This window comes from Strigops habroptila, chromosome 6 (genome assembly GCF_004027225.2).
Source record: "Strigops habroptila isolate Jane chromosome 6, bStrHab1.2.pri, whole genome shotgun sequence".
NCBI lineage: Eukaryota > Metazoa > Chordata > Aves > Psittaciformes > Psittacidae > Strigops > Strigops habroptila.
The window spans coordinates 53,991,577-54,016,954 of record NC_044282.2 but is presented as its reverse complement, the minus strand read 5'-3'; the positions used below and the strand labels follow the sequence as shown (position 1 = coordinate 54,016,954).

Below are 25,378 nucleotides of genomic sequence, written 5' to 3'. Positions count from 1 at the left end.
GACTCCTGCTCTCTGATTACAGTTTTACACACAGATATTCATCAAACATTTTGTAGTTTATTTAGATCATATTTCTCCAGATTGTATGTAGAACTGGCATGCCAAAAAAAGTCTTGATGTTGAAACAGAAGATGTCTGCTAATTCTATTTCCCATATAGAAAGGACTGAGGCTGTGCGAAAAACATGGAGAGAAATTTGTGGCAGGTACATGTATCACCAGAAGGAGAAATGCAAGTCTCACTGTGAAACACAAAGAAATCGACCTTTCAAGACAGCGTTTGATGATTTTAAGATACACTGGAAATTCATTTCACTCTGCTGCAAGATTTTAGTCTGGATTGTTTCATCTTATAATGAACCTGGCTGCAATATATCTTCTTCATATATTTGTTTTAATGGCAAAAGTACCACTCCTTCATTCCCAGGTACCATGCACCTCTTTAATTCCCTTGCATTGCTATTAAAAAACAAAGGCCCTGAACCTTAGCAGGTGGTAGAGAAAGCCACCAGGGCAGCAGATGATTAAAGTCCATTGGAAAGCATCTGTTCCTCTACCTGCCCCTCTAAGGGCTCAACCTTGGGCTCTGCCACTTAGCCAGCTACTTATTTTTTTATGATGTTAAATTCCTGCTTAGAGGCCTTACTATCAGTCCCTCTTTTACCTTCCCCCCTCTCCCCAGAACCATGAGGAAATCTGCTGCCCCTTCACCTTCACTCTCTTTCTTGCAAGTGTCAGCTTTGTCAATCACAGAGAGATGATCCAGCTCATGAAAATGTGTCACAGCAACCAGAGTTTCTGCTCCGACCTTCAGCTCTGCCCTCTGCTGTGACAAACAAGTTTCATTTGCCACTCAGAGAAATCTGTTTATTTCCAGCAAAACATAACTTCTTGCTTCCTAGGAGAAAGAAAAAAAAAATCATCTCTAGCTGAGGAAACACAATAATTTCCTGAATTCACTTTACTTTCTGTCCAGGCCCAGTTACAACTTCTTTATGTACCAGAAAAAATCTGTATGAATCATTAAAATTGGTGCAGGAAATCAATCCTTCAATTAGTTTTCATCTCTTGTTTGCTGGGGGTGGGAGTTTTCATACAGGGAATGTACAGTGCAGAGCTGGTTACAGCCAATAACAAAGAAAAGGATTTTCAAATAAAAAAGGTAGTATTTTTTTTGCGATACACTTTTGCATGATCCTGCTCTTTGCTATCCTTGAGCACTCAAACGATATCTGCGTATTTTGTAAATATCCTTACATGTGATTATATGTCCAAAATTCTGCTGAAAACTGCATGAGTTAGAAGAAAATGGATGTGGCTGGCTATTCTACAGCATTGTAGGATGAAAGTTTCAGTGTCCAAATGATCCAACAGCTGAAGGGCTAGACCAATCCCCAAAACAGACATGGTGCCCAGACTAGAGCTTGGATGGACTAGAGGTATTTGAAATTCTATCTGAAGACTTAAACACTTTGAGAAAACAGTACTTGTCATCTGACTTTAACCTGAAAGTTTCCCTTGAAGCAATCAGTTGCACTCTGCACATATCCTATGCTGAACATCCTGGAGCTTTTATGCCAACATCAATTGTTGTAAAACACAGAAAAAAGGAACAACATTCTCTTAATAGGAATGGGGAAATATAGATAGAGAAGTCAATACTTCCCTTCTTTTTGATTAGTGTCTCTTTCTTACTGAGCTCTCAGCCTCCAAAACTGTCCTGTGCACAGTGTTTCTGTCTGTCAACTTCAGTAACTTTAGAGCAAAATTCTATATTCTCCATACAGAAAATACATTTACTAGTCATTCTTGTATACACCTCCTCTGTGGAAGACTTACTGAATTACACAATAAAAAATGAGTAATTCAGATATAACCACTGCATGTCATTGGATTGCAAAATCCATGATCACCCCATAAAACCTTTTTTCTGAATAACAGCATATAGCCTTCTTTTGAATTTACTTGGATAAAACATGTTTTAAAGAAATTTATAATATCTATCAAGCACCCACAGACTTCTGTTTCATTGCTTCTGAATCCCAACACCTAATCTTGCTTGTATGTCATGTACTATATTACAAGGAAATGAAATGCAATTCAGTAAATTATCCACTTCAAGTTGTGGCCATTTCAGTAGATAAAAGAAGGGTCCTTTATCTTCTATTTGTTTTAAATCCCACTAGGATGTTGGCTTTATATTTAGTCTTAGCATGGGCTTTGCTGTGAATCTTCAAGAAGGCTTCTCAAGTAGAGTTATAATGAGCAGAGCTGTCTCTAACAAAAGTAATCTCTGACTCTTAACACAAACACTATTTATTGCACATCTAGTGGCAGCAGGACTGTATCTAATCCTGGCAACTGAGGCTTTGGTAACTAATAGTAGTGAACTTAACATTTTACTCTTTCTTTTAACAATTATCTAATCAGAACACTCCAGAAAAGGGATTATTCTTAAACCAGGAAACAACAGCCTGCAATGTGTGAACAGCTGGAACCCAACTGAGTAATGCTAGAGCACATCACCTTGGAGTTTAGACTACTTATCAGAATATTAAACAGAGGATTTCTTTTTAATCTGTTTATTTTAAGAATCCAGAATTATTAGCGGTTGTTTGATCCACCAGTTAATACTACTCAGTGCAAGAGACGCTGGGAGGATAGTGTTTCATATGGGTGTACCATAGCCCCTTGTCTTTGGCTCCTAACTCGCAGTATACATAGATCAGTATTTTTATGCTGCCAATTGTTGATGCCAGGCACCTAATCCTGTGCTTAGGTAATTCTACTAGCTCTGGTCTGATGTTCAGAAGTGCAGAAATTTCCTTTTGAATCCATCATCCCCTCTTTAAACCAGCCTACTTTAATCGAAATGGCCAAAAAAAAAAAAAATAAAATATCCAGTGTGTAATATATGCACTCAGATTTGGAAACTCTTTAGTTTTCCAGAAGAAGGGGTACCAATTACATTCTGAATGTATCCCATTCCAGATAAACAATTCCTAAGCCAGTGCTTAGCTTCTTGAAATACCTTTCTGAGACATTTAACATTAATAAAAATGGTCTTAATAAAAAATGATTTGGTTCTGAGAATTGAGCCCTTAAGTATTTAAATGATTATATCCTCATACATAACTGGACATATGTTTAAAAAAATAAAAAGGACCATATTAACTTTGAAAATATTGCTATCTACTTTCCCCCATCCATTTGACCTTGAAATTAAAGGCTTTTCTTTTTCCTGGCTTTACTCATCTGAAGTATTTCAGAGCAGCAATATTACTCGAGTCAATAGAAGAATTGATACAGGTAAGTGCTACTCAAGATGAGTAAGACTTGCACTATAAAGCTCTAAAATTGTTTGCTTACCAACAGCCTATGGACAAAAAGATAGTGGTGTACACAGAAAGGTAGACTAGGTTTGATATGAGAACTATATATGCTTCCTCTGATGAAAAAGTTATTCTAATCTACTTGTAGAATATAAATTGCTGGCAGCAAGAAGTTTTTGGTGGCTAAATTCCTGTTTGCTGCATTTTAAAGAGACCATGGTTTGGAGAAAAGGGAAAATGTTTCTTTAGAAAAGTATGGTATCTTCTCAGAAAACAGTAGCTCAAAATTAATTATTCTTGCAAAGTTCACACCTGTAGTCTATTAATAATTAGTACTAAAGCTATTTAACCCCTAGGAGAGAAAAGTAATTTCTGCTTTTAAACATTAGCTGGCCCTATCCTAAACCAGACATTTCTTACTAAGCCTAAACAAAAGGATTATACTGTATACATTAAACGAGGAATATTTAAACATATATCTGATTCTTCACTAGGAACACTGCTGCAAGTGGACTAGAAAATTAAGCTTTTCATATCTGCTTCCCAGTGCAAGCTATGTAAAACAGAATAATGAATGATTGTCACTTCATTTCAGAACATAAAATTAATCTTAGAAAACAGAAAAGTCATGAACAATATTGCAGCAGTATTTCATGGTTCGCTGGTTATTATCACTTGCCAACATTAAGTCACAAAAGAACATTTCTCATTTGTTGCCTAGAGTATCTGTGACTATATTCCTATTGTCAAACCTAACCTTTCAGAGAACCACAGAGGGGAAAAAAAGAGAGGAAAAGAAAACTATTTAGACATGTGCTTTCTTTTGCTGCAGTATGTGTAAAAATAATATTAAAATTAAAAGCCTGAAGCTGCTGGATATAGAGCAGGTTGCAAACTTTAAATATTTAGCCCCTGATGAGAGTTAATCAACAAATAAATTAGCAGCAACATCAGAATGATTCCCTAGAGTCCAAAACCACAACTGCCCACACCATCACTGGTATCCAAATCTTCACATAATATAAAGTTTTGTTAAAATAGGCAATGTAGGGAATAAATAACTTTTGGGGGTAACAAAACTGATTATTTCTTGGTCAGTGATTTGAAAGTAACCATGGCTGTTGGTGTATACAAACAATAAATACAATTTTTCTGGTTCATCCAGTTCATTCAAGAAACTTCTTTAAAAAAAAAGTTGTCTATAGTTGTCCACCAGTTATGTAGAATTCTGTCTTTCTGTGCCTCTTGGCTGAGGGACCAAAACAAATATTTTTTCTCAATCTTATGCCTAATAAAAAAGTACTCATTTCATTCATTCGTTAGTGACATTTATCACTAATCAGTCATTTTAGGGTTTGAGGAGGATACTCAGCACGGTGAAGAACCTGGAAGAACTACTGCTTTATTCCTACTTGTACATGTTCTGGAAACACAATTTCAGACTCCCTAGAAGGTTCTCAGAGGAAGACATATGATTAATGGCAACAGGATGCTCCCAGTCTTGCAAAGCCTACGAACTACACAGGTTATGTAATACAATGGAAAAAGAGACAAAGTCTATGCTAGCAAAATTAAACTTTCTCCAGCTCATTCACCTGTCAAGAAATAGTCTGAATCGATATTTTTAAACTCTCCTGTCCTTCATAAAAAAATGTTTTCACCCAGACAACTGTTTGAGAATGGTCCTCAGCTCATGCTAACTCTCAAAATAAGCCCACAAAGTATTTGGTAGAATGCTACACAGCACAGGCTTCCAGCATGCCTGAAACACTTCCAGCTATTTAACAGCATGCACAATTGAACTGCAGTGCCTGGGATGATCACTAGCACTCTTTCCTTTACTAATACAGTTGTAGCCAGTGTCCTACAGACTTTCAGTGGAGTCCTTTACAAAATCTTTCAAGAGTTTAATTAAAAAAAAAAAAAAAAAGGCAAATCCAAACCAAAACCAACCCACTCTGCCTCTCGATGGAAACTACATCAAACTGAGAATTAGTGAACAAATCATTCATGTTCTGTACATTTAAGAAGAAGTAACTGTTCAAATATTAAAAGGTCAGAATTGAGTTTGTGATACTGGAACATTAAGCATTCAGAAGACTAAAGCATCTATTTCCCCACTGATGTGTGGGTGATTTATAAACATCATTTCCATTAACATCAATGGAAATTGCCCAAGTCAACCCCCCAGAGCACCATATCAAGGGCAAACTCCTATATCATTTGATTTTGTTACTAATTCAAATACCAGCTGTGAATAGACCAGCCCACAGATTATACTACAGCTTGAGGAATGAAAAAAACCCACCCCAAAACCCGCCCCCCCAACAACCTCCAAAACCAATGGGCTCCCTACTTTGATTTTATTTTATTTTTAATAAGATACAATATTCTCCAAAGCGACATCCTGACTGAGGCTCAGTACTGGAAGGGCAAAGGAAAATAAACAATTAGGCTTGTTCCTGTTAGCGCTTTTTTATTGTGGGGTCACAAACTCTTTCCTCCTGACTAGACTCACTCTAAAATAAAGTGACTGGCTCGGATATAAAAGTGATTGTGTTTTGAAAGCTTTCCTGATCTGCTTTTTCAACCTGAGCATAATGGGCAAACAGCGATGAGCTGGCAAAGTGTTTCAATTAAGTATATAGCGAGCTGCTTTGCCAGTCTCTAGCAAGCAGTCCTGCCTGAAACCCCCAAGTGTTCTCCTTGGCCAGAAATTTATTTTGAAAGCTAATTAATTCTTGCATTAAGCCAAATTTTAGAACATCTTTTTTTGATATATTATTGCTGATGCATAGCAAGTATTCAGGAAGGCCACATTATCAGCAATGATAGCTTCTTGTATTTTTTACATTATGGTTTTTATATTGAGCGACCCCCAAGCGCTTTATAATTATTAACCTAAAGTGGCCACCATCACTGGGAGGAAGCACAATGGCTGGATGAACACTAAGGATGCATATCTCACTGTTTTCCACACTCTTCATGTTATGTATTTTAAGCAACATTCAGTTTTGGGAAATGCAAATGAATGAATAAATACATTTATAGTGCATTATGAATAAAAATCCCTCAAGCCCAAGTGAATGAAGCATTACTTATAGGATGAAATCCTCCTGTAGCTACCTGGAAGTCTCTGCAGCTGAGCAGAAGAGGAATAAACATTTTCCCATATTCAGCAGAGAAAGCATATAAATTCATACTTGACCTAGAATGGTTAGGAAAGTTTTTTCCAAACACGCCGTTAAAAAAAATTAGAACAATGATGGATTTTTTTAATAAATAAAACAAAGGTCAGAGTAACTTCTTTCACTGTCATATTTCAGTTGTGCATAAGATTGGCTCTGCTGTGAACCCTAAGCTGAGGACATATTTACTGATAGGTCCATTGAGGTTCATGAGGGTTTCCACAAACTTGGACTGAGATCTGAGCCACTTCCAGGTGCCAGAGAAGGATACAGACAGCATTTTGAACGAAACAGGTAAAATACAAGAGGGTTTGTTACATTTCTGCACAAAAAGATTTTTACCAGCATCACTTAGATTTTGCTTTGATATTTTGGGTTTCTTTCAACTGGAAAAACAATGTCAGTGTCTTATCTCTCCCAAACTGAAAGGGAAACAAAGTCCTTAAGTGCAAAACCATGAAGTTTCACATAAACCGAATTGAAATTATTTAAAACCATCCACAATGAGATGATTACCTGATAAATGATCAGCTACAGAGAACTCAGTAAGTGCCAAAGAACTTGATGCAAAACATTTAGGGGCAGTAAGAGTTTGCTCTGCATTTGGCTAGTATTATACCAGCAATGGTAAGGAAGGATTTTTCCTCTCCAATTAGATCTAGCAAGAAAGTGTGTCTGTTTCTTTTGTGAACCAATTATAGAATCATTCATATTTTTACAAAGAATTATGTCAGTAATGCACATTTCCTGAGAAGAAAATACTGAGAAAATAAAAAGGTTTCTCTAATGAATCCAGAGAAGAAAACTGAAAAAAATGGAGGCAATCATGCAAAATGTTGTCAAAAATATTGTAACTAAGCCACGTAGGTAAGCTCTGGAAGGTTGATTATTATTATTATCAGTTCTCCTTCCTCTTGTAGGCCACCCCCTACAGGATGCTGAAATTCACATGGACACCAACCCTACTCACTGAATACATTTTATTAAAACATTTATAAAAAGACTCCCCATGGACCACATGAGATTAATAAACAACTCTCATGCAGCTAAAAAGTGAAAGAGAGGCTGTTCAACTGACCAGGAAGCAATGCTTACAGAAAGTAAGGGATTTTGCCCCAGAGATAAGACATTCTTTTGTCTCTTCATAAATTAAGGGAGTTACAATTCAACAAGTTCACATTAAATTATTAATGCTGGCTTGTAGTAGCAATTGATAAAGCAGATAAAAAAAAGGGGGGGGGGTGGCAGAAAGTTCATTAATGGCTTGAAGCATTGTCTCCCACTGTGAATTTATACCATCTTAATCCACAACCTGCCAATGTGTAGAAGCCATTTGTTCTCCCATCAAAGACCCATATATTCACCCACCCCTTGGCACTGCCTTTGCTGGGGTGACTGCTGTGGCAGGCTGGGAGTCACCAGGTGGAGCCCTGGCATCTGCTAAACTGTGAGCAAATCATTTGGAGATGATTTTCTTTTCCAGTGATTTCAAGGGATGCAGTCAGTTCCTGTTTGGGCAGTGGTTGACTGCCCATGCCCTTGTCTTTCCCTATGGGAGGCACAGGGGTGGGATAGCCTAAGCTCCCCAATGGCCATGCCCAGCTGAGGCAGCCCTCTGAGAGCACAGGCTCTGAACTGGTGGAAGTAGGACCCTGCTCTCCTCTCAGGAAGGAGAGCTATGGTTTTGAGTAGGTAGAATGTTTTGAACAGTAATGCAGTTTTATCATAATGCCATTGAAACTGGCTGGCTGGCAAGGCAGAGACATAATTCTACAGCCAGTCAATACTAATGGCATCCATACTGACTTTGCTATGGTTTTCTATGAAATCTGGGCTCTCCACCCTGACCCAGCAATGGCATGGAGGAAAGCTTTATCATTTTTTTATTGTTTCATCCCACACTCCTCTTACCACTCATCCACCTTCCTGCAACATCAGCACCACCTGAGCAGCAGTAGTTAAGTGTTAGGGAGGGAGTTAGTGAATGGGTGTGACTTGGAATCAGTGAGTATTTCATGCCTTCATCTGTTGTCTACTGAGACGACAGGACTGTATCGGTGTCCTCCTGTTGAATAAACTCATAGTCCTCAAGACCATCACTATGAGGGTTGTGTGGTATAAGACTGGGCATTCTCTCTTCCTTTGCTCCAACTGCACCCAAAGTTGGCTTGCTATAGTCTAGATTTTACATATATATATATTTTTCCTCTATATATATATACACAAAACCATTCAGCATTTATATCTACTCACTTTTTCCATCAGAAATGTTTGACAGACAAATGAGACATTGGTTGGGTAGATCAGTTCTCCAATAGGATGAAATGAACATTTTATTTCTGATATCCTTGAGTACTATCTCTCGCTCACATGCCCAGGATCAAACATTTCCAGATTTAGTTTCAGTAAGGAATTTCCATTAGGTAAGGTTGGTTAGGACCTAACAGTATAGGATACATGTGCCCTGTAAGCTCATCTAGCTGTATTTTATCCAATTGATTCCCTGCCATTGCAATGGCCTCTGGCATTGCTGGTATTTCAGTTTCACTTGATCTTTACCTAAAGTACATCCATATTTATATCTATTAAGAATTTAGTGCCTTAGCTTACAACTGAGGTTACTGAGTTCAATATAGGGACATATTTCATGTCCTGTCCCTTACAGCTCTAAATTCCTTGTAAGATATAATGAAATACTTCCATAACCTGAAACACCGTGTACTTTCTAAAGCAAAACCTTTCTACAGTTCATGTTTTGCCAGTGAAGATGATAGGAATTCATCCAACAGGAATATTTTTCCCAAATGCAGAATTCAGTAGATAACACAGAGTGCACTGATTTCTTTCCACCGCTGCTTTCATACATTTCTCACACTCTTTCTCCATCATTTACTTCACTTGTTCTTTTCTGCTCAATATACTAAACTAAGAGCAAAATCACGTTATTATTCATCTGTAATACTGGAAACAACATAATTCAAGGACATCCTTTCATTAATGTCTTATCCGTCCATGTCTATTGCTCTGCTAATAACGTGGGAAACTCAACAAAGGTCGAAATTCATCCTGACCCTACAGCTATTGTGTTGGCTTCAGACTCTATTATTGCAGAAAGAGAAGGGGAAAGGCCGTTTGAAAGTGCTGAACTTCTATCACATAATTTTCCTGTTCCTCCAGTTATTCTCAGAGTTTTTGAAAGTATTGCTCTACAGTTAAATATGCTTTGGACTGCATTTCTGAACAGCTTGCAGAGACTACCATATAACCTAATGAATGTTCTACTTGAAGGATTGGCCCCATTAATTGGCATTGTGATATCCTCCTGATCTCTTCCTTCCTGCTTCCTAAGAGAAGTGTCAACATTTAAAACTCAAGATTTGTCTGCTGATATTTTCGAAGAGATAAATAATTTAATTCACAAGTCTGTGAAGTACCTATTCAATCATAAATGTGATTACAGCTGAACTGCTGTCTGTAGAGAGACTATGGAAAATCTGAAAACCTACTCACCAGTCTATTTCTCATTTATGGTGAGCAAAGGGCTGAGTATTGTAATGCAGGACTGTAGAGAAACCTGAGCTACCTTGGGTGTTAACTTCAATATGGACAGGGTTACTTCTTCAGCTTTTCCACCAACATCCCAGACTGAATTTCTCACTGATACAGTTGCACACCCTCCAGTTCTCGCTCAGAGAATTGTTCTGCAAAAAAAAAAGCTTTGTATTTTTAACATTATTCTGGCATAGGCAGGAATGAACAAATCCACAGTAAATGCATCTAGTCCACCAGAGTTCGTTATTCCATGCATGGATAAAATGACAGTTTGTATTTCTAAGGACAGGTCTAACAGCACAGGAAAAAAACAATTTCTGATAGTTTCCAGACACAAGCCAGGGCTCATGTGAAGCTGTCAGTAGCTCTTAGGCTGGTAACATTTACTGGGTTTGTAGATATTTTCTAGAAAAGTTATGACCTGCTATTTTATTTAATTTTTAAGATATTTTTTAAAAAACCCTGCTTATTAAATTTCTTAAAGCTATTCCTGTTTCAGTCATTTACATAATTTGTTTTTGTTTTTCCAAAAGGCATTCTGTCAAGAAGATATAGCGTATACAATTTTTGCTCCTCCTCTGCTGCTGCTCATTCTGATTCTTAAATTCTAAGCACAACAGAGTAATAGACCTCTCTCACACCAGGACACTATTTATATAAGGATTACAGCTTTAAAAAAAAAAAAAAAAGGATAAAAAAATCAATGCATAAAATATATCATCATTCCCTATTTATTAAAAAAAAAAAAACAAAACCAAAAAACAAACTAAAAAACAAACAACATCATAGGTTTTAAACTACTAAAGAAGAAAAAGCTCTGTATAGAACTCAGGTGAAAAAAAAAAGAATAAAGAATGCCCTTCGTATCACAGTGTCAAAAGTATAAAGAAATAGCAATAGGAATGGCAGGGTGTTAACCCATGAATGAACTGTGCTTGATCAATCTAATCAACCACCATCTTGCAACTTTTCTTCTTTCTTGATACATTCTTATGACCTAAAGAGATCTCAGAAATATAGACTCTTTTCAATTTCGCCACTGCCCCAAAAGAAATCTAATGGTGGAAAAAGATGGGGCATCTTATCAGAGCATGTTAGCCTGAAAAATATAAAGGAAAAAGTTCACTAGAATTTGTGGCCAACGGAAAAAAAAAAAAAAAAAAAAAAAATTGAAAAAGAGGCAACTTTCTGCTTGCAACCATGTGCTTCAAATATCTCCAAAATAAAAATCAACAGAGAAGATGGCTTGTCATGATATCACAGGGAAAAAAGTATTTTTCAGGCAATTGAGGTAACATAAAATCAAAGATACATTTATGAACAGCAAGAAGAACTATCTGACCAAAAGCACTGATGTTTAAAGGTGTATGAAGCATTTTATTTTTCAAAATACCAACAGCATTTTCTCTTTATCTACATACACACAATCAAATAGGATTAAACTGTGTTTGTCAGACTTATGCATTTACCCCACTGAAATCCAGAAGGAAAGCAGATGCCACAGGAACCTCAGCGTCAATGAATTCTACAGTTATTAGCTAGGCTTTAATTCACTTCAACTCTTTCCCTAATGTAGTTACAACTAATTACTCTATCAGCTATTCAAAAAATTATAGCAGATTACTGTGCTGTAGGAAATATATTTCAATTTACAATATTCTAGCCCAGGAATGACATTGAATATGGTTACACCATTTTGCCCACTTAACACACAACATAAGATGCAGCATGCACTCTTACCAGATGGCCGTAATAATTCAGTCTCCCCACCTTTGGCATGGTCCTGAATAAAAGGATTTAACTCTAAATGTAAATGTTGTTTTTAACATGGACATCACAGTTACAGATTGAGCAGTCTGAAGACCCTTTTACATCTTCCAGGAGCGCATCTCACAGCCAACTGATATGTAATCTTGCACACCACAGCCTGGTCCCATCAATCTCAAAGGACAGCCTCAACCAGTAATAAAAATAATGAAATAACTACGTTAGAAATTTGCAAAATATGTTATTCAGAGAACTTCAAAAATCTCACTTTTAAATCATTACATACATACCCCCCCCCCCAAAAAAAATAAATACATATTTTCATAAGATGCATACTATGTAAAGTGAAAAACAACAGGAATCAAGGTCTCAGTTAATATTTCCCTTTTTCTTGGATTTTTTTTCAGGCTCTGATACATTCCATTCCCTTGTTACCTCCATATATAGAAAGAGAGAAGAGTCTACTCTCTACTTGTTTTCATATCCCTTTCCTCTACAGGCAGATCTCCATCTGTTGCTGACAGTCCACTGAATTCCCACTTTTTCCTTAAGCCAGCATCTTTAATATATAAGCAATCCTTTTCATCCCCAGTGCAAGCATGAATGGGAGTAAACCCTATCAGCCTGATGAGAATCATAGAGAGATTTCCTGGCTGATAGGGCATTTGGTATATCCCAGACTGAAGGTTATCTATCTCAGTACTCAAATGTATATACATTCACTCACATAGACAGTATCCTCTGATTTTACTGTTTGCAGAAAGTTCAGATGCTATCATAAGGATAAGCTGTTGCACTCAATGTATATTATTTTTACATACATCATCTTAACCTCCCTAAAGGGTCTAAGCCTTCAAAAGTTGGTTACATAGCCAAGTAGCTTGAACACAATCAATGCCTACAATACAAAGAAAGACATGTTCTTCCACATCCTAGTATAAAAAGCACTTCCAAAGCATAAAAAAAGGAGACAAAGTGCTATGAGATCCCTGAAGATGATATCTATCTAAAAGCATATGCTCGGATATATCTGTCTGGTAGATTATCCAGACAAATACCTCAATGATATAGTTTCACATATTTCCATGAGTATCTTTCCCTTAGATGTGTCCCTAAACTAGAAACTTCTTCCCGTGGGTTGTCTGCCTTTCTGACAGTCTCTGGACCTCAGCATGGAATTTCCCCAAATCACCTGTTGATCACCTCCAGAAATCTAGCTTCTATGAAAAAACAACTAATAATTCCTTAAGTACAATTTTTTTATTCCATTTTATTTTCTTCCAAGGTTTTATTTCAGGCTTAACCTTTTCAATTGCCACAGCAGTTGTGTTTCTCTTGGAGAAAACTGAATACTCAAGAATGTCAGTCTTTAAAGAAAATAATTCTGAACTCAGTGATGAAAACTGTAAAACTTGTAGACTTAAAAGTCAGAAGGCAAAAAATTCAACACACACACACCCCCCCCCAGTTTATTACAAAATGAAAACTGAATTAACAATAGTCTCTGGATTTTTAACTCAGTCTTTTTTATTTTTCTGAGAACTGGATTTTGAACAAATAAATGTGGCAAATTCATCACATGCTTCAGATAAATTTTTCAATAGGCAAAAAATAAGTTGTTTCTTTCTGTAAGGGGACTCAGACCTTGTAACAACCCAACCATTGTTGCCAATTTGGCAGGAGCCTGGAGGCCTGAGTGCTTAATGCACTGGCATTTACATATAAATTGACATATTTTTTATCATTCTGGGTATTTGTTTGAACGTGTACCCTATGCGGGATGGGAATAGAAATCTGCTTGTCCAAGTTCCATAGGAAAGCAGATCTATAACTGATCAGCTGTGCCTTTACCCTCAGGGGCAGATAAAGATCAGTGAAAGGACACATTTTAATACTTGCTTGCCACACACGATGATACTGATAGAAACTGAAACACAGAGTAAATCAGCATGCAATATACCAGTGTTCCTCAGCTGCTGAATCTTTCGGATGTGTGAACGACTTAAGAGCTATTGCATGAAGGACTAGAGGTGTTATGGGACATTCTTCTTCTGACCTCACTGTGCTAAAACAGAGCCATCCCCTAAAGACTTTGCCCAAGCATGAAAATAAACAGTGGGTGCTCAGAAGACAGTCCATATCATACCTCATCCTGTTCATAAACATTAACTTTTCAGTGCATATCTATTTCCAAGTGTCTTTGAAATTCTGAATATCCTTTTTTTCAAGTGACAGAATGAGAACAGCTATGAACATCTGCATGTATATGTGCTCTCCCCAAAGCTGAAGGACAAAAAAGATGGGCCACTGTCATTGCATTATCATGCAATTGCTGTGCAGCTTTTGTTAGTGTTGTAATGCAGGGGGCAGATAAAATGGCCAGGAAGGTCCCTTTTAATTGGAAAATCCATTAAATAGACAGCGAGGAACAGGAAATGTATACTATGAAAAATACCAGCATTAACCTAATTTTTGCTTCAAGATCATATGCTGGAAAATATTTACCAGAAATACACAGAGCTTAAGGCAAGGGTCAAGCAGCAGAAAGCTGAAAAGATAGTGTACCATTAATATAAAGGATTATAGTCAGCATATGACCGAGAATAATACTGTGGATTCTCTGGCAAAGATACACATACAAAGGCTTCTAAATGAAATCAATGAAGCACGAGTTCTGATAGTTTAGCAGCACACTCTGGCATGGTGCATCTGAAAAAGGAAAAAAAAAAAAACCCACTAGGGGAAAAAAGTAATAAACTCTTGCTACCCATGGGCAGACTTCACAGCAGTTGAATAAGACAAATAGAAGAAAGCCTCTGCTACTGCCCAGAGGGAAATGTAATGACCCAAGTTATGACCTGCCATAGAGAAAGCCCTGTGGAATAAGACAGAAACAGAATCAGGGAAGTTATGTGAAACTAAAATAGCATCTGGATTAAGTGCAAGTCAGCAAAGCACTGACGGAATTGAGAGAAAATTTTGATAAAGCACTACTGCTCCCTTCCCCCATTCAAAGATAAATTATTGCCCAGTCTACTCAAATCCAAACGTAACACCTGTAATGGGAAAAATATTGTGGCTGAATTGTCACATGCTAGAAAAAGGGTAAGTTTAGAAGTCTCAGAACAGAGATTGTGAGTGGCCCAGCTGTTATATCCACATACCATTAACACTGAACTACCAAGATCATTTCTAAGTCTAAAACTATTTTTTTGTTCTCTCTGCAGTACAAGCCTTCAAACTTCATAAAGGCTTTAAAACTTTACTGTCCTTGCTAGAAACAAATCATTGCTGTGTGAGAGAAGTCATTGCCTGTGGAAAGCTTCACTTATCTGAAGAATTTCTTAATAATTGCTTTTTTTTTTTTTTTTTCTTTCCCCTCTTGTATATCAATATTGGGAAGTGCAGGCAGGGAAGCTTTCAGGAACAAAAAAGATTTCCCTGTGATTAAGATCCATGTACATCTCTGGCTACAGTTCTTCTCAAGTAGCAAGCAAACAGTGTAGTAAATATTTGAGTTATGGATTGGGAGAATAGCAATTCTATTTTTAAAGGTTTCCTGGGTTTATTTATTTTCTGAAAATAATAGAACTTACTTTTCATCATGCAAGGTAGTTAAGCTAAGCACCACTGTGCACTCATTCTCTGCTGCTCTCTCTTTTTCTTTCTGGCAGTCTTTATCTATTTGACAGGAGAGATTAACATTATTCCTTTGAAAGAATGTATCTGGCCCAAGTTTTCCTCCAGTCTCTCATCCTACATCTCCTTTTAAAACCAGACTGAAAAAGTGAACTTTTCATGGAAATGCTAACATGAAATGTGCTGACCCATCTTTCCTCTTCCCCTTGAATTGCTGAAATACTTGTTGACTTTGACCTAGATGTGTCAATTATCTAGAAGCTTGAAGTTATACTTCTAGTAAGGAAAATTTCTCTGGAAAAAGGCAATATTCTCCCACTCTGCATTAATATCTGAAGACTATAATACACCACCTCAGTGTACCTCCTTTGTACCATTCCTTCTATATTTTTTCAACACAGGCCTTCTTAATGATCCCCTGTCTACCTATAGCAAATTCTTAAAAATGGACCTGTTAAATTCAAGATGCTTCCCCAAAAGATGGGGACAGGCATAAAAAAGTATTTACTAGCTCCTTTATTTTCATCTGTGATAATGGCAGGAGAGATTTCTCTTCTGAATAAAGAATTATAAACTTGACCCAAAACACATAGGGATTTAAGCAAGAAAATAAAAATAGGGTTCAGAGGTGGCTCTTCACTCTTTATTTTTTTCTTTACCCTCAATAATCCTGTAGCTATCTTCTTGCATCACCCTCCTTCTCTGACAGAAAACATATCTAGTTTCTGCTTTAAGTTTATTCTTTGGTGATCCATAACTATCTGTTCTTGTAGTGACGTTATCCTCTACCTTAAATAATTATTTGCCTTCCCTATTGTTTATTCTCCTGAGTTTGCTTGTAAGAATCAATTCTTTCCCTTTTCAGCCTTTAAGAGGCTTACCAAGCTGTGCTCTCTTTAACACGTCTATATTGCCTTCTGTTGCAGTAAAGCGTAGTCCAGAAGTCTCTGAGCTAGAAGAAATACAAGCTAGTCTGTCTACATGATTCACTGTCACATCCCATGGAATTACCAGTTTAGGTCTGAAATTAAAATAGCCTCTCTTGTGCAGTACTACATTCTTGCTAATAATTTACTTCCTTCTGTCTTCTAACTTTCCTCTCTTCCTTCTCTGCCCTGAGAGATCAACTTAAACACACATTTCTTTCTTTGCCTTTGCTTTTTCTCACCCCTCAGCAATGTTCATCTCCCACTGAAAAGAATCAGTGAATTAGTGTTTGAATATTATCACTGGTGGAACACAGAGTGCAACAGAGAAGAGGAATGCTGTACTCTTAAAAGGGATCAATTGACAAATGTGGTGCCCAAAAGGCAAATACAGTTACGATAGATGATGTGAATCATTTTGGATTTAGTTGGCTGATAATGAAAGACACATCACATCTACTTAGCTCATTAAAAGTTGAGAACAGCATTTGTTAAGAACTAGATGGAGGAAGCGGAGGCGGAGGAAAGGGAGGCAGACGGAGACAAAACAAGTAATTAAGATACTGAGAGAAAGCATGATGAAGTCACAGATATTAGGAACAGAAGGAATTTTATGAATGGTTTTCTAGTTCATTAATAGCCACAAAAAGTATTTTCCCTTGTAGCACATACTCTACAGATTCTAAAATCAAGTTCTGAGCATGGGCCATAAAATGTCCTTGCATCTCTCTTTCAGCCTATGGAACTGTTGCTTAACTGGAAAAAAAAAAAAAAAATCCTATGACTAAAAAGACTATCCTTGTTCTTAATAGCAGACCAGCTATTCTGGAACTGGCTTGCACTAAAAAAGAGGTGGTCTGGGAGGAAGAGGAGAGGGGAAAAGAAATCAAATAGTCCTCTTAAAGACAGATGGAAAACTCTGCTGAACTCCACCATGGTGGGCACCTGCTGTGCTCTGAATGGTGGGTGATAAATAGCATGCAGCTGTAAAATGGTGGGTCAGGCACTCTCAAGCTCTTTTACTTCTCATCTCTGCATATCACAGACTTGCATTGTGTCAATTCAATGTCTACAAATATCATAAATGCATGTTCCACACTTCTCTGCTGATAGATATTATACAATCTTTTTAAACCCCTTCCTATACACTTGGGTTCGAAAAGATCTTTTCATTGAAAAATGGGTTGAATGAGTATCCTGAAAATTTTCCTGAAGACTGCTTAAGTGGGAGTCAAGCTACTTTGGTTTATGTCATGGAAATAAATGCAATATTTCTTGAAACACAGTAAGGTGAAATATGACTGCTTGGAGCTTAGCGTTATCTTTTCAGTCTGAAAAATAGACAGTCATAGGGTTACAGGTGAAATATGCAAGTACCTCAATCTAACTGACATACTCATACAAATAAATTTAATTTTAATGGGAATCTTCCCCAGCTAACAAATGACTAAGGAGCAGTGCATAAAGCCCAAAGGAAGTAGCCAATATTTCAAGGACTACTTTTTTTCCTGAAGGGTATTGCACTATATAACATCTACATGTAGCAGTTATGAAATATACATAACTGGGAAGCTAGACATAGAGAATAAAATAGTGAAATGAGTGCATTTGCATATCTTGAAATCATGCCATTCCCTCATTTCTGTACATAACCCCACAAGTGAAAAACTGCACTGACAGAGACACGTTAAAGTCACAAATCATGTTTTGGAAGTGGATTTGAAAACTATACAAAATTCCCTTAGCAGAAAGCATGTCCAAATACTCAAGATGTTGGGGGGGGGGGGGGGGAGATAAAAAAGAAGAACAAGAAAAGAAGAAACGGGAACAAGAATCTATGTAGCTATGACTGTGCTGATCTTGAATTTTAGATTTCTCTGTGAAAACGTTTAGAAAAAACTGCTTAAAAAATAAAAAACCTAAACCCTCAAAACATCAGTAGCAGATCAGAAACACAAAGTTGCTGGACAGCTGACTTTTTGAGTATAAAGGTGAGGAGGGTTTAACAGACAAGAAAAAAGAATTAGAACAAGTTTGGGTTTGGGGGTTTGTTTTCTTCTTCAGTGAAAGAAAGAAGACTGAGCAGCTTATCCTAAATAAAAGAAAATATGTTATTACATGGCATGTCACAGCCTTACAAAGCAAAAATGCTTAGATGGAAATTCAGGGGGTAAGCCCAGCTGGAGGCCAGTTAATAGTGCCACGTTTGGGGTCAGTACTGGGGTGACATTAACAACTTTATTAATGACTTGGGCAATGGGGCAGAAGATACCCTTTGGAACTTGTGTGGAGAAGTCAATCTGCTGCTCTTCAGAGGGACTTTGGCAAGTTGGAGAAATGGTATGATGTGAAATGCAAAGTCAGGAATTTGGGACAGAGCCACACCATGCAGAAGTGCAGGCAGGGGCTGGCTGCACAGAGAGCAGTCATGAAGAAATGGAAATATTTTAGCAGCATAACAAAATACCATAGCCAGATTTTTCCCTGCTTTTACAAAAGCTTTTATTTCTTCTTTTTTGCCAGTTTACAAGCCAGAATAACACTGAGAAAAAAAAAATAAAATAAAAAATGGAAATTGAAGGGTTAATAGACTTGAATATTACTGAAAGCACTGCCATGTGTTTTGAAAGCCATTTGACAACACAGAGCAGGAGGTGTGGTGCCCTGTAGTTCAGAGGGTACATTGTTTACCATGAAATGCCGGATTTGCATATGGTAAGTACTTTCTTTTATTAAAAAGCAATGCAAATAGTCACACAAACTCCTCTGTAAATAGCAAAGGAGAACACTTAGCCACCCATACTGAGGATTTACACCAACTGAAATGGCAGCAGAATCTGGCCTAGACATTGAAAAATACCCAACATGTTTGAGAAATTTGTCTAAGTAATTTTTCTTTCCTCTGTCTGATGGCATCTTTGCTCCTTTATCACCTATATAAAATGAAAAAGAGGTGAGCTCCTCCTGCACATGAAGAAAAAACCTCTTATTTAAAAATAAGATTTCAGACTTTTGTGGCTTATGAAACCTTACTGGCAAACAAAGCTCACAGAAACCCTTATAGCCTATAGGATACACAGTTTATCTTTGCTCTGATTAGATCTTCCATACATTTTAATCTTTTCTCTTCCTTTACACACTTTATAATAAGACTCTTTTCAAGCAAACACTCTTTAATCTTATAATTTTAAAACTAATACCCTTTCAGCTGTCTTTTTGGCAAGTGACCTTTTCTTCTTTTGCTACAGGTAAAAAAAATAAAATCCTATCTTTCTGATTTTTATCCTTGCTCAGCATTCTGGATCTCAAAACTCTTAATCTATTTTTTGTCAACAATAATATTTCTCATTCTGAATTTCTCAGTGAACAAACTTTAGAAAATGTTCCTTCATGAAAGCCATTTGATTAATTTGTCTAAATGCATTTCTTTTGTAAACCAGGTTGATTATTTCAAAATGTCAGGGTCTGGGAGCAGATTTGAGAGCTATCCTGGCAAACACTATTGACCAGATTAAAAACAAAGTGTAGAGACATGACAGCAAGGTGGACCAATGACTGGCCTGCCATCTGTCATGGATGGATTAAAACAGTCTTTCTGTACTGATGTTTAGGAGACACTAATTCCAGTCCAAATACATGGATTGGCTCATGCAGAAGGAGATTTACTCAGAGGAAAGTTTTTTTCCAGGTGCTTGTAAGTCAGCACCATCTTACTAAAACAAATTGCTCATCCTGATTACAGGAAAACTTGCATGTCCTGTGTACTATATACTAACTACCACATCTAATTAATTGAGTGAATCATTACAAATGGCTTGTGTACATCTTGAGTGGACTAAAGATAAAATAGTTAAGTGCTGTAAACCACCAGTTTAATTTTCATAGTGTTGTTACCAGTAAAATGGCCATTGATCATACAAAGCCTGAAGGATTTTCCCACAGAGGAGAATTTATCAAAGGAAGATTTCTCTGTCAGTTAAAGCAGAATGAATCCAATTTAACTCCACTGGTCTCTTACACATTCACTCCAGACTAAAGCAGTGTTACCACTACCTAAACAAAATCTCGGTCACTCCACCCCAGAAATTAAGCTGCCTCCACTCTTTGATGGGGCTTTTAGATGGAGGCTTGGGCTGTGATGAATAACCTTTTTGGAGTGACAGCTCTTTCCCTTAAACACTGACAAACTCCACATACTTTATTTAGACTAGATGAGACCAATACTACTTGGTATCTCTGTTCACAGCCTAGATGACAGGACAGAGGATATGCTCAGCAAGTTTGTGGATGACATCAAACTGGGAGAATAATCAAGATAGCGGGGGCTGGCAGGCTGGAGAAATGGCCTCACTTCTTGTGATGCTTTCTTCCTGGGTGCCTTATTACATGAAAGATGAAACATGTTCAGTGGAGGCCACCAAGCTGACCAAGGGGCTGGAGCACATGGCATCCCAGAAGAGGCTGAGAGAAGTGGGTTCAGCCTGGAGAAGAGAATGCTCACAGGGAAGCTTAGTGCTCACAAATACCTGGTTGAAGCACACAGAGAGGAAGAGACAATCTTCTCAGAGGTGCACAGCAGTAAGATGAGAGGCAAGAGAGACAAGTGAGGACATGGGAAATTCTGATTAGATATATGACAAAAAAAATCCCATTAAGGTGATCAAATAGCGACAGAAGTTGCCCAGAGAGGTTTGGGTACCTCCATCCTTGGTGGTGTTTGAGATCCAACAGGTTAAAGATTTGTACAACTTGATGTGATCTCTGTGAAGGACCTTGGACTAGCTGACTTCAAGAGGTCACTTCCAACCTAAATTATTGTGTAATGCTATAGCTGATATTTGGAATTCTAAAATTAGCTCACAGGAATCCTTCCTGAAAATTCGAACACAGAAATAAGATTAAAGTTCTCAGCAATGGGATAAGGGAGTTAAAACCTAGATTTCCTGGATAAATCTTGATTTTACAACATAAGGCTATTAAAGAGAGTCACATTATCATTTTTCAGGTTAGTGACATCTAACCAACTCATACTTCTACAGAAGATTGGTCAGATTACCCAGACTGGTAAATATGATAACATTGGACAACAATAACAACAATAATACAGTATTCTTCCAGTATCTGAAGGGGGCCTACAACGATGCCAGGGAGGGACTCTTCATCAGGGACTGTAGCAATAGGACAAGGAGCAATGAGTTTAAACTTAAACAGGGGAAGTTCAGGTTGGATATAAGGAAGAAGTTCTTTACTGTGAGGGTGGTGAGGCACTGGAACAGGTTGCTCAAAGAAGTAGTAAATGTTCCATTCCTGGCAGTGTTCAAGGCCAGGCTGGACAGAGCCTTCGGCGACATGGTCTAGTGTGACATATCCCTGCCTATGTCAGTGAGGTTGGAACTAGATGATCATAACCATTCTATGATTATTTCATCTTTCCTTTACTTCAGTTCTTTGAAGTTATGTTTACTAGTAAATATACCTGTCATGGAAAAGTATTTACAACAGCTACAATTGTTCACAATTCTATCTTCCATTTTTGTACCTTGGCTGTAATTTGAACTCACAGATTTAACACTGGAAATTTCCTGTTCTGATCTCTGTTCTGTGCAGCATAAGAAATTATACTTTTCCTCCCACATTTTCCATTCTTGAAACAATTATAAATGTATCTTTATTCAGATGGGCTTTATTAAATCACAGTCAAAGAGGTAGTGTCCAATACTAGGCTGAACGTGGCAGTAAAATATGTCAGTATCCAACATTAAAATCCTCTTTATATTGGGCTGAGGAATACAAGAGTAGAGGGGAAAGCTCAGATTACATCCGTGGGTTGATGACTTAAAAAAAAAAATGAGTGAAAAGATCATTCCATCACCGTATGACATCTCTTCTCTATTTCTCTTTGCCAGCCAGCAGAGCTAGGGGGATTTGAGAAGACAAAGCTGAACTCTGAAAACAAATAATTCCAAATTTATATTGTCAGCTGCAGCCCTCGATATAAATAAGTTAATTTGCCCTCTACACAAGCCTACAATTAAATTATTCTAACAACACTTCAGAAAAGATGAATTTTCAATAGTGGTTACATTGTTTGCAGTTCCTGAACAACACTTAAAGTGCCAGGAACATTTTTTCAGTCCATTCTCTAATTGTTTGGGAGACTTACTGAATGGGAGAGAAAATGCTTTGACTAACTGAGATGGTTTCTTCATTTGCTATAATGGGGGGAAGAGAGTAAGACTTAGTCTGTGCAGAGCAAGCCCAGGGTAAGGGTGTCTGCTAATCCTCCTGCACCAAAATTCCTATACAGCCACCCAGGACACAAAGCCTTAGCAAGTCAATTGTTACACATGCAGTGACGCAGTGCCTCAGTAAACCAACCATTTTTGCTGTCCACTTTCCTTCTCTCTTAACTCCTTGCCTTGTCTACTTTGGGCTATAGCAATACTAGTTGTCTAAACAACAGCAGGGATGGTTCCTTGCTTTTGAGGCAAGTTAACGTAGTCTGGCTAGGCTTATTTAAGTGCCTTTGGCACCTGGGTGGCTTTGTCCCAAGGTCCTTTTGGGAAGGGTCTCTAAATGGCTGACTTACTAACTGTGCTGGAGAATTATTTGACAAAACTGTACCAGGGACTATTTAAACAATTCAACAGTGTAGAATATAAAATTAAAATACCTGAGCCACAGGCCTAGCACTGTTTGACTTACTGAAGCAGAACCAGACTTGGTATCCAAAAGCCCAGGATTCTGCACCTTCAAGGAAAAAAAATGAGAAAAAAAAATTCTCCCTTTTAACATTGGATTAAAATTTGATGCTGCATGTTGAACAAAAATCCTCTATTTCTTTTCTACAAGCCTACCTGACAAACACTTCAGATAACATAGTGTGTCTTTACATTAGCAGGCACAGCTGCTCAAAATGAGAGACCTACAGAAGTAAAGAGCCGGTGTTGGTGATATTTTTATATGGTAAAAAAGCTGTAGAGTTTTGTTTGCACATGATTTACACTGATTTAAATGAAGATTATCACCACTGTAATAGCTAATTAGCCCACTTTAAGTGAGACCAAGACGAAACACAAAGTGGTTGCGCTTTTTTTTTTTCCAATTCTTTTCAGAAACATCTTTGAAATGAGTGTTTTTTCCACCTGACAACTGGCTAGATTTTTGAAGTAGTTGTATCTTGTTACTAGTATAAAGACTCAATTAATTTCATAATGCTAACTGAAATTAGCAAAAATGCCACTTAAGCTTGAGACAGTGTAAAATAGCCACATCCTCCCCTGGGAGGGATTCTTGAGATATTAATTTGCAAGCAATTGGTGGGAGCTGTGTACATTTTTACCAAGTCACAGTACTGAGTGATTAAAGATCCAGGTAATAGCAAGATTCATTTTTCACATGTATGTGATTTCAACTCCATGAATAGAGCTGAACAAAGAGATTAAAAAGAAATTAGAATTCAAAAGTGTCAAAGAGTATGTGTGGGTAAGCTGTAAAAGTTTTCCTATACTCTATGCACCTACATATGAAGTAACAAAGTGGAATTTCAGAAACAAACATTAAAAATTCACATTGTGGTGAGAGGACAATAGGCATAAGTTGAAAAAAAGAGAAGGGCAGCTGGATAGAATTAAAACCAGAACATTCCAACGTTGGAGGGCTGAGAAGTCTCTAGCCTTTGAGGAGAGACCCAGTCCTGGTCTGATCTCACTACTGATACTGCTCTGAGCAGTAGGTTGCGCGTTTCCCTGCAACATGAGTGAGGCTATGATATTTAGATGTAATAGAACTACAGCAAGAGGATCTGGCATACTGATACTTGACCATTTCTCAGTCATGATGCCAGTGCACATAATGGCTCATACCACCTCATTCTAACCACAGGGTATAGAGATGCATATATATATGCATATATTTTTACACATGTAGAAAGAGGAAATGAACACATTAACAGAAGAGGGTAGAACACACTCATTTCTTGTCAGAAGAGGTTTTTTCATGACAATTCAAAAGTTTCAGTAAATATTAAGTGGAAGAGCTGCCGAGAGCTCCAAGAAGTTAAATTATTTCCCATTTGAAGGCTGCTTGTTATAATTTACATGCTACATTTAATGGTTGCACTGCAACGATGTATATTTACATAATAGTATTCAATAATATATGCTTAGCTGACAAAAAGATAAATGGTGGACCATTTTTATATGTTAAAGCATTTTCTTGCAACTAGGATGATTAGGCCATTTGAAAAAAAAAATCTATTTTCTTTGAGATAGCTTTGATAACTACTTTTTTCCTTCCCTAAGGACCTTTCAGAGGTGAAACCAACCAGATGGTCACACTGATCATTTTAGATGATCCACAGCAACAGGATAATAAAAGTACGATGATCAGCGTGACCCACTCTGAAGGAAGACATACTCTGCCCAGCTCTGACCCTGTTATTCTGGTCTGTGACAATGAAGGAGTTATTAGATTTCAGATAACCTCAAAATCTCTTATTGATTGCAAAGGCAGGTTCCTCTCCTTATTGTCCACATTCACTTTCTTTGCTGTAAACTTCCCTATTTGTGCTTTCTTTGGATGAGAATTTCTATAGGTTGCCTATTTCATTGTTCTGAGGAAAAGTGACTCAGAAAAAAAAAAAATCTGTGTTTACAGATATATAGAAGTAATGAGCTAGCAAGGATGTATTTCACTGTAGTTTAACTATCTTTCAGATATAACCTTAAGAACCCTTCACAAGGACATTTTAAGATCCCTCACCTGTGCTTTTTATAAACTAAGTTCCCACTTTGCAGGCCTTACTTTGCAGGATTCTTACTTTTTGAGTCTTTTTCTGCATTTCTGAGATAATTATGTAGAATGGAATTAATCTAAAAGTTACATACCTTATCTAGGTTAGTCATCTAAGGATCCTTTCCTGACACTGGCAAAAGACTAGCACCTCTAAGGGGCAATTTTCATACCATCCAAAA

At 37.3% G+C, this 25,378-nt stretch overlaps 1 long non-coding RNA gene across 1 annotated transcript; it reads right to left on the bottom strand.

Annotated features, from left to right (window-relative positions):
• Window positions 1-143: 143 nt before the first annotated feature.
• On the bottom strand, window positions 144-25,378 carry LOC115609652. The gene is made up of 3 exons (XR_003991938.1): window positions 25,292-25,378; window positions 23,077-23,153; window positions 144-897 (listed from the first exon to the last, which is right to left on the bottom strand). It is a non-coding gene; the product is annotated as an uncharacterized LOC115609652 (long non-coding RNA).